This window comes from Ahaetulla prasina, chromosome 1, assembly GCF_028640845.1.
Source record: "Ahaetulla prasina isolate Xishuangbanna chromosome 1, ASM2864084v1, whole genome shotgun sequence".
NCBI lineage: Eukaryota > Metazoa > Chordata > Lepidosauria > Squamata > Colubridae > Ahaetulla > Ahaetulla prasina.
In genome coordinates, this window is record NC_080539.1 from 340599077 (window position 1) to 340612269 (window position 13193).

At 42.7% G+C, this 13193-nt stretch overlaps 1 protein-coding gene and 1 long non-coding RNA gene across 8 annotated transcripts in view; one reads left to right on the plus strand and one right to left on the minus strand.

Moving 5' to 3' along the window:
• The window catches only part of LOC131187962 (uncharacterized), a 76051-nt gene extending 63198 nt beyond the window's left edge, over window positions 1–12853 (minus strand). For 2 of the 7 annotated variants that reach the window (XR_009152694.1, XR_009152693.1), the window contains exon 1: window positions 12620–12842. This is a non-coding gene — a long non-coding RNA (uncharacterized LOC131187962). Of the gene's footprint in view, window positions 1–12619 lie in introns of all 7 variants that reach the window. The other 5 variants (XR_009152690.1, XR_009152691.1, XR_009152692.1 and 2 more) reach the window with 5 other exon arrangements.
• ASPG (asparaginase) overlaps window positions 1–13193 on the plus strand; it is a 92085-nt gene that overhangs the window by 68171 nt on the left and 10721 nt on the right. The gene's annotated exons all lie outside the window — the stretch shown is intronic.

Genomic DNA, 13193 nt, shown 5'->3' on the forward strand with positions numbered 1-13193 from the left:
CATATTTGTCTGCTTTTCCAATAAAGTTTGGATCAGAGATCAGAAGAGCAAAACTATATTAATGCTAAGTAGTCTATGATGTTCTAAATGTCCCATTATTAAGCATTAATGGTAGGTATCTTTCTTTTTTAAAAAAGAATGGGTAAGGTAGGGAATATTCAGAGGTAATTCTGCAAATGCTGTTTCTGCAATAGAAAGGCTGTAATAGAAATGCTGTAATAGATAATGAGCTGTTTTTGGTTATGCAAAATGGACCCATCAAATGGATAGCAGTCATTTGGCTATCCCTATATATTTTGCATAGCTATAGATTCCATTTGTGAAAAACAAGTATTGGAAAAAAATCTTTGGATAGAATGGATAGATATCAGTTAATTTGTGACCCTTTGTATATCACATTGCTAAGGTGTGATGTGAACTGACTCACAGTTGTTCAAACCAGATTTCATATTTTAGGAACAAAAGCAGCAATGAAATCCCCCCGCCGCCCCGGTTCTATCCAGCTTGCCGAACCGGTTGTGCCACCAGCAGGAAGCCTGCCCACCCACCAGGATGTCATTATGGCCTTTTTTTTTACCATCTGCGCAGGCGCAGAAAGTTCTGCACATGCACAGAAGAGGTGTGCGCTCCTGTGCGCTCCTGTTTCCGAACTGGTAGTGAAGATAAGTGGATTTCACCACTGAAAGAAAGTATATAGCAGGAACATAAGTATCCCTTCTAAAAATGACTCTGCAATAACATATTTGACCAGAGATCAGATTTAACAGCCATCCCTGACCCTGTTTCTGTAGTTAGGAAAAAAGTTGAGCCTTGACCTTTTCATCTCTGGATTGTTTTTCTGAATGAAATGTGAAAACATAAGAATATTTAGATGGAGAGAAGTAATCAAATTGTCTTTTCCTTTCCATCCTCCTACTTTCTCCTATATATAAAAATTGGATAATGAAATAAAAATAATGCTTAACTCCAAACCTCTTAATGGAGTCCCTCTCTAGGCTAAAATGCTGTTCATTTATGATTATGATTATCACTATCATTAAGTGTTGTAAGTGTTGTACCTTGATGAAGGTATCTTTTCTTTTATGTACACTGAGAGCATATGCACCAAGACAAATTCCTTGTATGTCCGATCACACTTGGCCAATAAAAAAATTCTATTCTATTCTATTCTATTCTATTCTATTCTATTCTATTCTATTCTATTCTATTCTATTCTATTCTATTCTATTCTAGCTGTTAGAAAAAAATTAGGCTTCTGACAGAACTTTGACCATGCCTCTTATACCAGATTATCTTTCTCATAAAATAAAATATGGAATATGTTTTTATAGTCTGAATCTGTACTAGGTTTTATAGGAAATTCATAAAAAGATATAGGCAGGCAGACTTATTGCATGAATGTGCTCCAGGTGGAATTACTTTCCCTGCATGTAAAATCTCTGCTTCTCTTGTCAAGGTTTTTCACCAACACAGAAGGATAATAATATCTTCACTATCTGGGAGATAGTTTTCAGCTGTAAACATCTAAATCTCCCATCAGGACTTAATGTGCTTGTTGGGAGGATTCAAGTGGGAAGGTATGGAAGAGTTCCTGGAAAAAGTGAGTCAACTAAGCCACCACCAGGAATGGTGCCCTGCAAGATGTTTAAACCTACTTGGTTTTGCAAGGCTGGGTAGGCAACAAAGTCCTATTACAAAGCTTTTGATGGACAAGATGATAGAAATGATGAGTTATGCTTCAATTAGATCACAAATTGTTCATCTTTTAACAGACACCAGCCATGGCTGGCTTCTTAAAACTAGCTGGCCGCTGTATGAGTGGATTTCAACTTCTGGAATTATCGGTGGAAAATCAAAAGGTTAGGTAAGAGTTATAGAAACATAGAAAACTGATGGCAGAAAAAAAATCTATTGATCCATCAAGTCTGCCCTTTGAGTTCTTTATTTCATGTGTTCTTATTAATTAATTATTTAAAAAATATTTTAATTTTTTTCTTTATTTTAATTTTTAATTTTTGCCAGATAGCACTTAGACTTATATACCACTTCATAATGCTTTAGAGCCCTCTCTAAATGGTTTACAGAGTAAGTATATTGCCCTCAACAATCTGGGAGCAATTTTACTGACCTTGGAAGGATGGAAGGATGAGTCAATCTTGAGCTGGTCAGGATCAAACTACTGGCAGTCAGCAGAATTAGCTTGCAATACTGCATTCTAATCACTATGCCACCATAGCTCTTATGCCACCACAGATGATGGATATGTGTTTATTCCAAGCATATTTAAACTCAGTTACGGATGACTGACCCACTACCTTCACTGGAAGTTGGTTCCAAGCTTCCACTACCCTTTCTGTGAAGTAATATTTTCTAATATTACTTTTGAACTCCCCTCCTATCAGTTTGAGGTTATGACCATGTTCTTGTTTTTTGCTTAATATTGAACATACTACCTTCTAGAACCTTATTCACACCCTTAACATATTGAAAGGTTTCAGTCATGTCCCCCCTTCCCCTTCTGTTCTCTGGGCTGTACATATTCAGTTCCTCCCATTGTTCCTGATATATTTTGTCCCTCAGTTCTTGAATCATTTTTACTGCTCATCTCTGGACTCGCTCAATCTTATCAATAATTTTTAAGTGAAGTCTCCAGAACTGGGCACAGTATTCCATTATTGATTGATTGATTGATTGTATGGCAAAAACACTAAAGAGCACATCACACTTACATTCTCAATGAGCAAATATTTACTCATTTTTACTTGTTTATAGCATCAGCGATAGCAGCATTGATTGGCAGATGAATATTACTGTTTTTTACACTCTCACAGCAGAGCATTTTCTTTCATAGATGTAGTGAAAGAATATGGTTCAAAACTGGTCATCAGAAAGGGGGGGTAGATTTTATTGTGCCCAATAAGATGCACATGTGATTCAGCTGTGTGTCAGTCAGTCTGGTATGGCTACTGTTTATCCAGATGGGGAACAATATTCTGCTGTTGAAAAACAAGGCCAAGAACTGGAGATCGCAAGGTGGTAGCTGAGGAACTCCATGTAGATCCACACAGCTTGCAGGATGTTATTCCTTGATTGCAGTTTGGTTGAAGTCTTCTTGAGATGTTCTCTGAAGCAGAGGTCTTCAACCTTGGCAACTTTAAGACTTGTGGACTTCAATTCTGAGAGTTGAAGTCCACAAGTCTGGCTGAGGAATTCTGAGAGTTGAAGTCCACAAGTCTTAAAGCTGCCAAGGTTGGAGACCCCTGCTCTGAAGGACAATATTCTGTCAAGAGAATTGGTAATTTGTTATGAGCAAGAAGAGTATTCTCAAAACAGTATTTCAAACGGTGTCTATGTAGCAAGACCAGGACCTCCTTTTCCCTGCTGGTGATTCCTCTAGTGATACATTCCAGAATTTTGGTTGCCTTCACAGTTACTTGGCCACACTGTTCACTCATTTTGCAGTAAGCACATCTAAATCTTTTTCTTCTATTGATCTGCTTAACATTGTGGTCCTAATACTGTGCCCTGCCAGAGGATTCTTTTTTCCCCCTAAGGGCACGCTCTTACATTAGAAACATTAAATTCTAATTTCCACATTTTTTGAAAAATTTTCCAGCAATGCCGAATTATTTTCTGTGTTATGGATACCCCCACGAAAGTCAACTCTGTTATGCACCTTTGTTTCATCAGCAAAAAGACAAACTTTACCTAGCAATCCTTCTCTTATTTCATTTACAAACACATTCAACACAACAGGACCAGTGGTGGGATTCAAAATTTTTTTACTACCAGTTCTGTGGGCATGGCTTGGTGGGTGTTGCTTGGTGGGCGTGGCAGGGGAAGGATACTGTAAAATCTCCATTCCCACCCTACTCCAGGGGAAGGTTACTGCAAAATCTCCATTTCCTCCCAATCAGCTGGGACTTGGGAGGCAGAGAATAGAGGGGGGTGGGTGGGGCCAGTCAGAGGTAATATTTACCGATTGTCCAAATTACTTAGAATTTCCGCTACCGGTTCTCCAGAACTGGTCAGAACCTGCTGAATACCACCTCTGAACAGGACCTAGGACTGAACCTTGTGGTACACCACTTGTGACTGATCTCTGTTCAGACAGTGCTCTGTAACAATTACCCACTGGAATCTATCCCTCAGCGAACTTCCTATCCACTGAACTATCTACTGAACTGTAATCAAATGCTTTGCTAAAATCCAGATAGGCTATGTCCACACCTTTGTCCCAAACATTTGTGTCAGAGTTTTAAAAAATCTATTAGATTAGTTTGCCATTATCTGCCTGAAGTAAAGCCATGTTGCTTTGGGTCCATCAAGTTTGCACTTTTAAATGTTCATCAATCCTTTTTTTCAGGAGTGATTCCATTAACTTCATTACTATAGATGATAAGCTCACTGGCCTATAGTTGCCAGCTATTTCCCTAGCCCCCTTCTTGCAGATAGGTACAATATTAGCTGTGCATCAGTCCTGGCGAACTTCCCCTGTTTAAAAGAGATTGGTTAAACTGTCCAGTTAATGGTCCAGTGTAGATTGAGCATAAAATGGTTGAGTTTACTTATTGTTTATTGAGCCATGTTTTCTTCAATTAACCATGGTTTTGCTTTGATTTCCATGGACAGTTTCCCTCCCCCCCACCAAAAAAAAAAGGCTTGTGATCCTATAGAAAGAGTGTCTTATTTTTTTCTTGGCCATATCTATCTTACATCTGCCTTTGAATTGTGCATGGAGACTGCACTCCAAAAAGCTATAGATGAGAGTAGAAGAAAAACTAAATCTATTTACTCACAGTTAAATGCTGTTGATATTACTTTCTAGTCATGTAGTGTATATTTTCTCTTTTATCTCATAAAAATGATCATTTGGAGCAAGATTTGTAGCTCTCTAGGTTGTGCATTTTCTTGTGTTAAAACTTAAATACAGCATTTCCCTGAATTCCCTAAGCCTCTGCAAGTTTTTAGATTGTGTTTTATCAAATGTGCAAATCTCTAATTCTGCTACTATGCTATATCTTGTAATCAAGCGGAGATAATGATTTACATTTTGCCATTTTTGCTTTGAAATATTGATCCATAAAGGCCTTAGTTTTATAGATAAACTTCCATCTCGGCCTTTTTCTTAATTTTATTTAAATAACAGGTCTTTTAGATATCTAAAGTTTAGTTGAAGACGTATGTCTTTCAGCATATTATTAATCTTATGTATATCTAAGATGGTGGAAAGGACATAATTAGTGATGCATCTGATGAAACAGTTTAAGAAAATTTCCTGACTCATAATGAGAGAAAGGGCTGAAATCTGAAAGGCAATTTTTCCATGCCAGGAACATCATTAACCCAATATGTGAACCATGAGGAGATTGGTATGGTTAAATAAATGACTTGTACTAATCAATTCCATTCTTTTTAATGGTGATATCTTGATCGGAAAGAAAATAAGGAAAAATATTAAATTATGAAGCCTTTTGAATGGCTTAATCTTTTGGTATGGAAACTGTATTATAAAACCTCACACAGAATCATGAGAATATTTGTGCTGCAAAATTGGATTCTGGTTTCTCCTTCGAAGCAGGATAGGAGGACTGGAGAGAAATGTATAAGCTCAGCTCACATATTGACCTTAGGCCACAGAAGGTGATGCCCTTCTATGAGGATATTTTAATTATTATTTATTCATTTCTTTATACAGTCATATCTCTACACTCCTACTTCCAACAACTCAAGGCAATTTACAACAATATCATTATGGTCAAAATAGAATAACAAACTCCTAAAAATAATATTACCATAATAGTTCAGGTTCACTGTTTGCACCAGAAGCCCTTTAGAACAAGGCGATCTTGGCTGCTTTGTGAGAGGCAAGGCATACCATAGTGTGGGGCCCACCAATGTAAAGATGTGACCCTGGGACTCTCCTTCTTTCACCTCCCACAAGTTGGGAGCACATGCATCAGTAGGGATTTATAAAACAACACCTTGAATTAGTTCTAGAAATCTGTCAGTAGTTGAGTGACAAGGGACTGAGGCAATCCTTCTACCCAGATTGTGCTTTCCCCTCCAAATAGCTGGGCTGCTGCATGTTGAATCAATTGCAGCTTTTGAGCTGCTTTCCAAGGTGCCTCATGTAAAGTGAACCATAGGAGTCTAAAGACAAGGTGATGAGGATATGAGGCACAGCAGCAAGAGCAGCCTAGTTTGAGAAGGTCCACAACTTGTTTAGACATAGAACAAATGTTACCGAAAACTAGTAAAATATCCATTGTAATTATGGAGCCAAGATGATTATGTGAAGAAAGGAACTCTGGAAGTATTCTCTATTTAGACATATTAAGCTCTCTGTTTCCTTCCATTAGATGCTCAGATTTTTCTGCATTCCTTCTTTGACGTGAGTGGTACATAGTCCCTATTTTGAGAGAAGTCTTCATGAACCACTAGGACTGCACCTACCTGTTCTTTGCTATCTCTGTGTAAGTTTTGTTTTTTCAGCTGCTTGGTTCCTATCCTGGCTTTGGATTTTTGGTGACAGTGGAATATGTCAGAATCCTGTATATCAGCAGTGGAAAACTTGTGTCTCTCTTGGTATTACTGACATATCTCTTCCAGAAGACTATCCAGCATAGATGGTGGCGAAGGCTGCTGGGAGTTGTAATTCAATAAGATTGGTGGGACCATGGAAACTTAGTTGTGCTGATAAAGATGGCAGCAATCAAAAACTGGATACCAGTGTAGCACATAGTTTCAGACCTTTGGAAAGCAATGTGATATTTTACAAGTCCAACACATTTTATGCCCAAGAAAAAGAACAAGATGGCATTCTCTCTCTTTAATATCACTTGACGGCAATAGGCTTAATGCAGGTTTCATGATATAACTAGCTCTACCCTCACTGTCTCCATGCTACAATCTGTCCTCAGTATCTAACTAAAGTAAGACGGCTGCTTTACTTAGCCTGACATTGGCCTTGTTTCCTCACTCATTGAAGTTGCAGTCTCACCAATACAAAGTATGTAATTGTATGGTTGATCTATGGCCACTCCTTAATAATGGAGTATCTGCAAAAGAGTCCCATTATCTTAACTAGATTATTCAGAGGCTCACTTTAAGCCAGGGGTCTCCAACCTTGGCAACTTTAAGACTTGTGGACTTCAACTCCCAGAGCAAAGCTGGCTGAGGAATTCTGGAAGTTAAAGTCCCCAAGTCTTAACGTTGCCAAGGTTGGAGACCCCTGCTTTAAGCCTTTCTTTCCATTTGGTACAGAACAATGGAGAAGAAATATTCTTTTACAGCTTTCCAATCGCTCACAAAACAAAGAATAAAGGTTTTTTCTCGGTCCTGGTTCTCCAGCTGAGTGTAGCTTTTCCCATCTAATGCTAAAGAACGTATTTTAAAAATGGCAGGCATCCTTCCGTGAGGTTTACCAGTTATGGGTGTTATTCTTGGCTCCATATACTTTTATTTTTATTCCTGGGATGTTTCAGCTGATTCCCCTACTTTCTAATGCTTGATACCCCAAAGGCTTACATATTTTTATCAGCAGTGCTAGATTGAGAAGTAACCTCAGAGGCAGGAAAGATATGAAATTGCCAATTCTCTGTAACTCTTCTGGGAAATCCTTGCTGCTTCTTGTGACATGTCATTGACTTCTCTCAAGTCTAAGGTGAGGTGACACATTCAACATACAAAATAATAACTGTATTTTTCTGTCTTATTTGATCTTTTTTCCAAGGTTAGTGTACAGAAAATTGGTGAGGTGAATTAGGTTGAAAACTCCCTAGAGCTATGTGAAGGTTCAATTTAAAGTGGTGATTCAGTTATCTTGTCATAAAATCAAATCTTTGAATTAAATTGCCAAGTCAACTTCATGCATCAGATTGGGTGCCTTGTAATTGATTTGGTGATTTGATGAACTTCTGCACATTTATACACTTTTTATTCTGATTGATAAACTGAAAAATTGTTAAATCAACAACTTGACAATTTAGATGATCACATATACCTAGAACATGTGACAAATCAAATCTACTTTGTAATTAAATTATAATAGTAATCTTAATAAACATTAATATCAGTAGAACATTAGTATCATTAGTAGAACATGTCCAAGTGTTTAAAATATTTCACCTGCATTCTTGTATTATTCCCACATTGCACAGAGTGGTTTGGAGGAGTAGTTGGTCAAAAAAGTAAATAAATAAAGTGACTAAATAAAAAGTATTTAAATCCTTTTAAAGGCCATCAGATTTCTATAAAGATTAAGGGAACTGATTTCAGAGTCACACAGCCAGGCTCATAATCTGGAGGCCATAATGGAGGTATCAGAATAAGGCTTTGCTCAGAGGAATATAAAGAACAAACAGGAAGGTCCAAGGTCCGAAGCTGGCGGAGTCCGGGGAAGTTCGTTCCAAAGGGTGGGAGCCCCACAGAGAAGGCCCTTGCCCTGGGCGCCGCCAGACGACATTGCCTTGCTGACGGCACCCTGAGGAGACCCTCTGTGAGAGCGCACGGGTCGGTGAGAGGTATTCGGTAGCAGTAGGCGGTCCCGTAAGTAACCCGCCCAATGCCATGGAGCGCTTTAAAGGTGGTCACCAAGACCTTGAAGCGCACCCGAAGGCCACAGGTAGCCAGTGCAGTCTGCGAGGATGGTGTTATACGGAGCCACGAGGGCTCCATCTATCACCCGCGCAGCCGCATTCTGACTAACTGCAGCCTCCGGATGCCCTTCAAGGGGAGCCCCATGTAGAGAGCATTGCAGTAATCCAGGCGAGACGTCACGAGTGCGTGAGTGACCGTGCATAGGCATCCCGTCCAGAAAGGCGCAACTGGCGTACCAGGCGAACCTGGTAGAACGCTTCCTGGAGACGGCCGTCAAATGGTCTTCTAGAGACAGCCGCTCATCCAGGAGGACGCCTGTTGCGGACCCTTTCCATCGGGGCCAATGACTCGCCACCGATGGTCAGCCGCGGATTGCTGACTGTACCGGGATGCCGCATCCACAACCACTCTGTCTTGGCGGGATTGAGCTTGAGCCTGTTTCTCCCCATCCAGACCCGACGGCCTCCAGACACCGGACAGCACTTGATAGCTTCGTTGGGGTGGTCCGTGTAGAAAAGTACAGCTGGGTGTCATCCATACAGCTGATACTTCACACGAAACCACTGATGATCTCACCCAGCGGTTTCATGTAGATAAAGAACAGGAGGGCGAGAGATCGACCCCGCGGCACCCCACAAGTGAGGCGCCTCGGAGTCGACCTCTGCCCCTGTCAACACCGACTGCGACCGGTCGGAGAGATAGGAGGAGAACCACCGATAAACGGTGCCTCCCACTCCCAATCCCTCCAACCGCGCAGCAGGATACCATGGTCGATGGTATCGAAGCCGCTGAGAGGTCTAATAGGACCAGGGCAGAGGAGCAACCTCATCCCTGGCCCTCCAGAGATCATCCACCAACGCGACCAAAGCCGTCTCCGTGCTGTAACCGGGCCGGAAACCGACTGAACGGGTCTAGATAGACAGTTTCATCCAGGTGCAAGGAAACTGATATGCCACCATATTTCTACAACCTTCGCCGCAGCGAAGGTTGAGACCGGACGATAGTTACCTAAAACAGCCGGGTCCAGGGAAGGCTTCTAAGGAGGGGCCTCACCACCGCCTCTTTCAAGGCGGCCGGAAGACACCTCCACCAAAGAAGCGGTCGAATCGCCTGAGCCAGCCTCGTGACCTCCCGAGTGGCCAGCACCAGCCAGGAGGGGCACGGGTCCAGTAAACATGTGGTGGCATTCAGCCTACCCAGCAACCTGTCCATGTCCTCAGGAGCCACAGGGTCAAACTCATCCCAAACAATATCGCCAAGACCTCCCTCGAACATCTCACCCGCATCACCGCAATCTTGGTCCACCTCATCCCGAAGGTGAAGGATTTTATCGTATAGATAACCGTTAAACTCCTCAGCACGTCCCTGCAGCGGGTCATCCCGCTCCCCCTGATGTAGGAGGGAGCGGGTCACCCGAAACAGGGCGGCTGGGCGGTTATCTGCCGATGCAATGAGGGAGGAGGCGAGCTACGCCGCTTCCCTCAATGCCACTAGGTAAGTCCTAGTATAGGACTTCACTAGTGTCCGATCAGCTTCGAACGGCTAGACCTCCAGGAACTCTCTAGGCGCCTTCTCCGCGCTTCATCCTCTCAGCTCCTCGGAGAACCAAGGAGCCGGTTGGGACCTGCGCCGGGTCAGAGGCCGCAAAGGCACGACACGGTCTAAGGCCCCGCCGCGCCCGCTCCCAGGCCGCCACAAGTTCCTCAGCCGAGCCGTGGGCCAGACCTCAGGAAACGCCCAAGCTCCGTCCGGAACCCATCAGGGTCCATCAGGCGCCTGGGCGGAACCAGCGTGTCGGCTCCGCCTCCCTGCGGTGGTGAATGGCGGTCAGAAAGTCCAGGCGAAGAAGAGAGTGATCTGACCATGACAAAGGTTCGATGACTATTTCCTTTAAGTCCAGATCTCTCAACCACTGACCAGAGAAAAATCAGGTCCAGAGTGCCACCCCAATGTGAGTAGGGCCATCAACTACTTGGGTCAGATCCAAGGCCGTCATGGAAGCCGTGAACTCCCGAGCTGCCGTCGATGATGAGCCGGAAGATGGCAAGTTAAAGTCCCCATGACTAAAAGTCTGGGGTCTCAACTGCCACCCCAGCCAGCATCTCCAGGAGCTCGGGCAGGGCAGCTGTCACGCAGCAAGGAGCCAGGTACGTGATCAGCAAGCCCATCTGACACCTCGACCCCATCTCACAAAGAGGATTCGCACCCGGCAATCTGAGGTACAGTGGTCTCCTCGGCTCTAGACTCTCTAATCACAACCGCCACCCCCACCCCTACCCTGGGCCCTCGGCTGATGGAATGCACGGAAACCCGGCGGGCACATCTCTACAAGGGGCACGCCCCCTTCAGTGCCCAACCAGGTCTCCGTAATGCCCATAAGGTCCGCGGAACCCCCCTGTATAAGATCACAAACAAGGGGGGCTTTGTTCACCACAGACCGAGCATTGCACAACATCAACCGAAGGCCCAGGCTCTGAGGATCCTGACCATCCGGGGAACGGGAAAAGTCCAAGGGGTCGGAGCGCGTGATGATCACATTTAGATGATCACATATACCTAGAACATGTGACAAATCAAATCTACTTTGTAATTAAATTATAATAGTAATCTTAATAAACATTAATATCAGTAGAACATTAGTATCATTAGTAGAACATGTCCAAGTGTTTAAAATATTTCACCTGCATTCTTGTATTATTCCCACATTGCACAGAGTGGTTTGGAGGAGTAGTTGGTCAAAAAAGTAAATAAATAAATAAATAAATAAATATTTTATATATAATGTTAATCAGAACTGGATGCAGTTTTGTGCAACTGTGGACTTATTAGTGCCATCTAATGGTATTACCACTTCTTGTGATCTTGATGCTATATCTTTGTTGATGCAGCCTAGGACTGCATTGGTTTTTATGGCAGCTACAGCACACTGCTGGCTCATGCTTATGTGGTTATATACTAAGACATCAGAACCCTGTGACAGGTACTACTGTTGAATCAGGTATTGTCTATTCTGTATTGTACTGTTTAATCCTGGAAGGCTGTAAACATAATCACTAATAATTTATAGTGGGCTATATAGTGACCTGAATAAGGAGCCAGTGAAGAATTCTGTATTGCACTAAGGCATGAGAATAACATGGAAGACATCCCAAGCAATATTGTTATGAACAAAGATCAGGGAGAGATAGAGGGATTGAGAAAAACTCCCAGGAATTTACCATAGTAATCTAAGCATGAGGCAATGCCAATGATATCCAAAGTATGTGGACAACAGTCCCTGCTGGTCTAGTGAAGGGATGTCAAACTTGATTCCATTGAGGGCCACATCAGGGTTGTGTTTGATCTCAGGGGGTGTGGGAGGGGGCATAGCCAGGGGGGCATGGCCAGCTCAATATCACTCATGTCGGGGGCACTTGTGGCCAAGTCCTAAGGCAGGACTACCCTCAAACCCTCCCTCACTCTCATTATAATCTTCCTTCCTTCCTTCCTTCCTTCCTTCCTTCCTTCCTTCCTTCCTTCCTTCCTTCCTTCCTTCCTTCCTTCCTTCCTTCCTTCCTTCCTTTTGCTAGCTCTCTGCCAGTGAAATTGGAGCCCAGGGGGGCTGTGTGTGTGCCCCGGGCATCGTTTTCAGCCACGACAGCCTCGACAGCCTCATGCATCCCTCTGCCAGCGAAAACGGAGCTCGGGGTGGGGGGGCATCCTGTGATTGTAGCTTGAAGTAGAGTCTGCTTTGCTTCTTGCTTTGTGTTCATCGGAATTTGCTTCCATGCATCTCTGCACAGGATTGGTGCTTCAGATTTTTTCTAAGGTCCAACTTCTAAAATATTATTATTACTTGCATCTTTGACAAGACCATTCTAAACTACTGCAGGAAACTAGAACTCCAACTTACTACCAGATCTCTACCCATTGAATGTTGACTGAGGAAAAGATCCCACAATGTTTGTAGAAAAGACATTGTTTAAAAGAAAAGGAAATGGTATTTTTCTAGTTATGGGTAACCACTATAAAATCTTACTTTATTTGATGCAGGATAGATATGTGGTACGTGGAGTTCCATCCAAGGATTTAGCTGAACTGGCTACGGGACTGTTTCTCCGGTCCTCCAGCCTCTGTTGCCTTAGGTGGCTGCTTCACTTTGCCTAATAATAGGAGCAGCCCTTAAATGAGATGTAGCACGTTAGGCACCTTATATATCCTGCCTACCTGCTCTTTTGCAACGCCTCCTTAGCCTCTAGTTTGGAAACTTGAGGAGGCAGGTATCTTTCAGGAGGCTGGAGATTATATGATCATTTTTAATATTAAATGTTTTATAAACATAAAATGCTTATGTGCCTGATTTGTTCTCATATTGTATTTGAGTATTGAATTTTGAAGCAAAAACATGAAACATGAAGCAATGTCAATGCAGGACATCCCCTTTAAACTGCGTTTTATGGGATAGCTGTGATGTTGTGAAATATGAAACTGCCTGTGCCTCTTTCCCTTTGGTCATGGGCACACCTTCTGGGTGAAACCAGCCTGTCGAAAATTTCTTCCCAAACGCCCTTGTTAATTTATGCAGCTGATTCATCAAGCAGTATTGCTTGTTC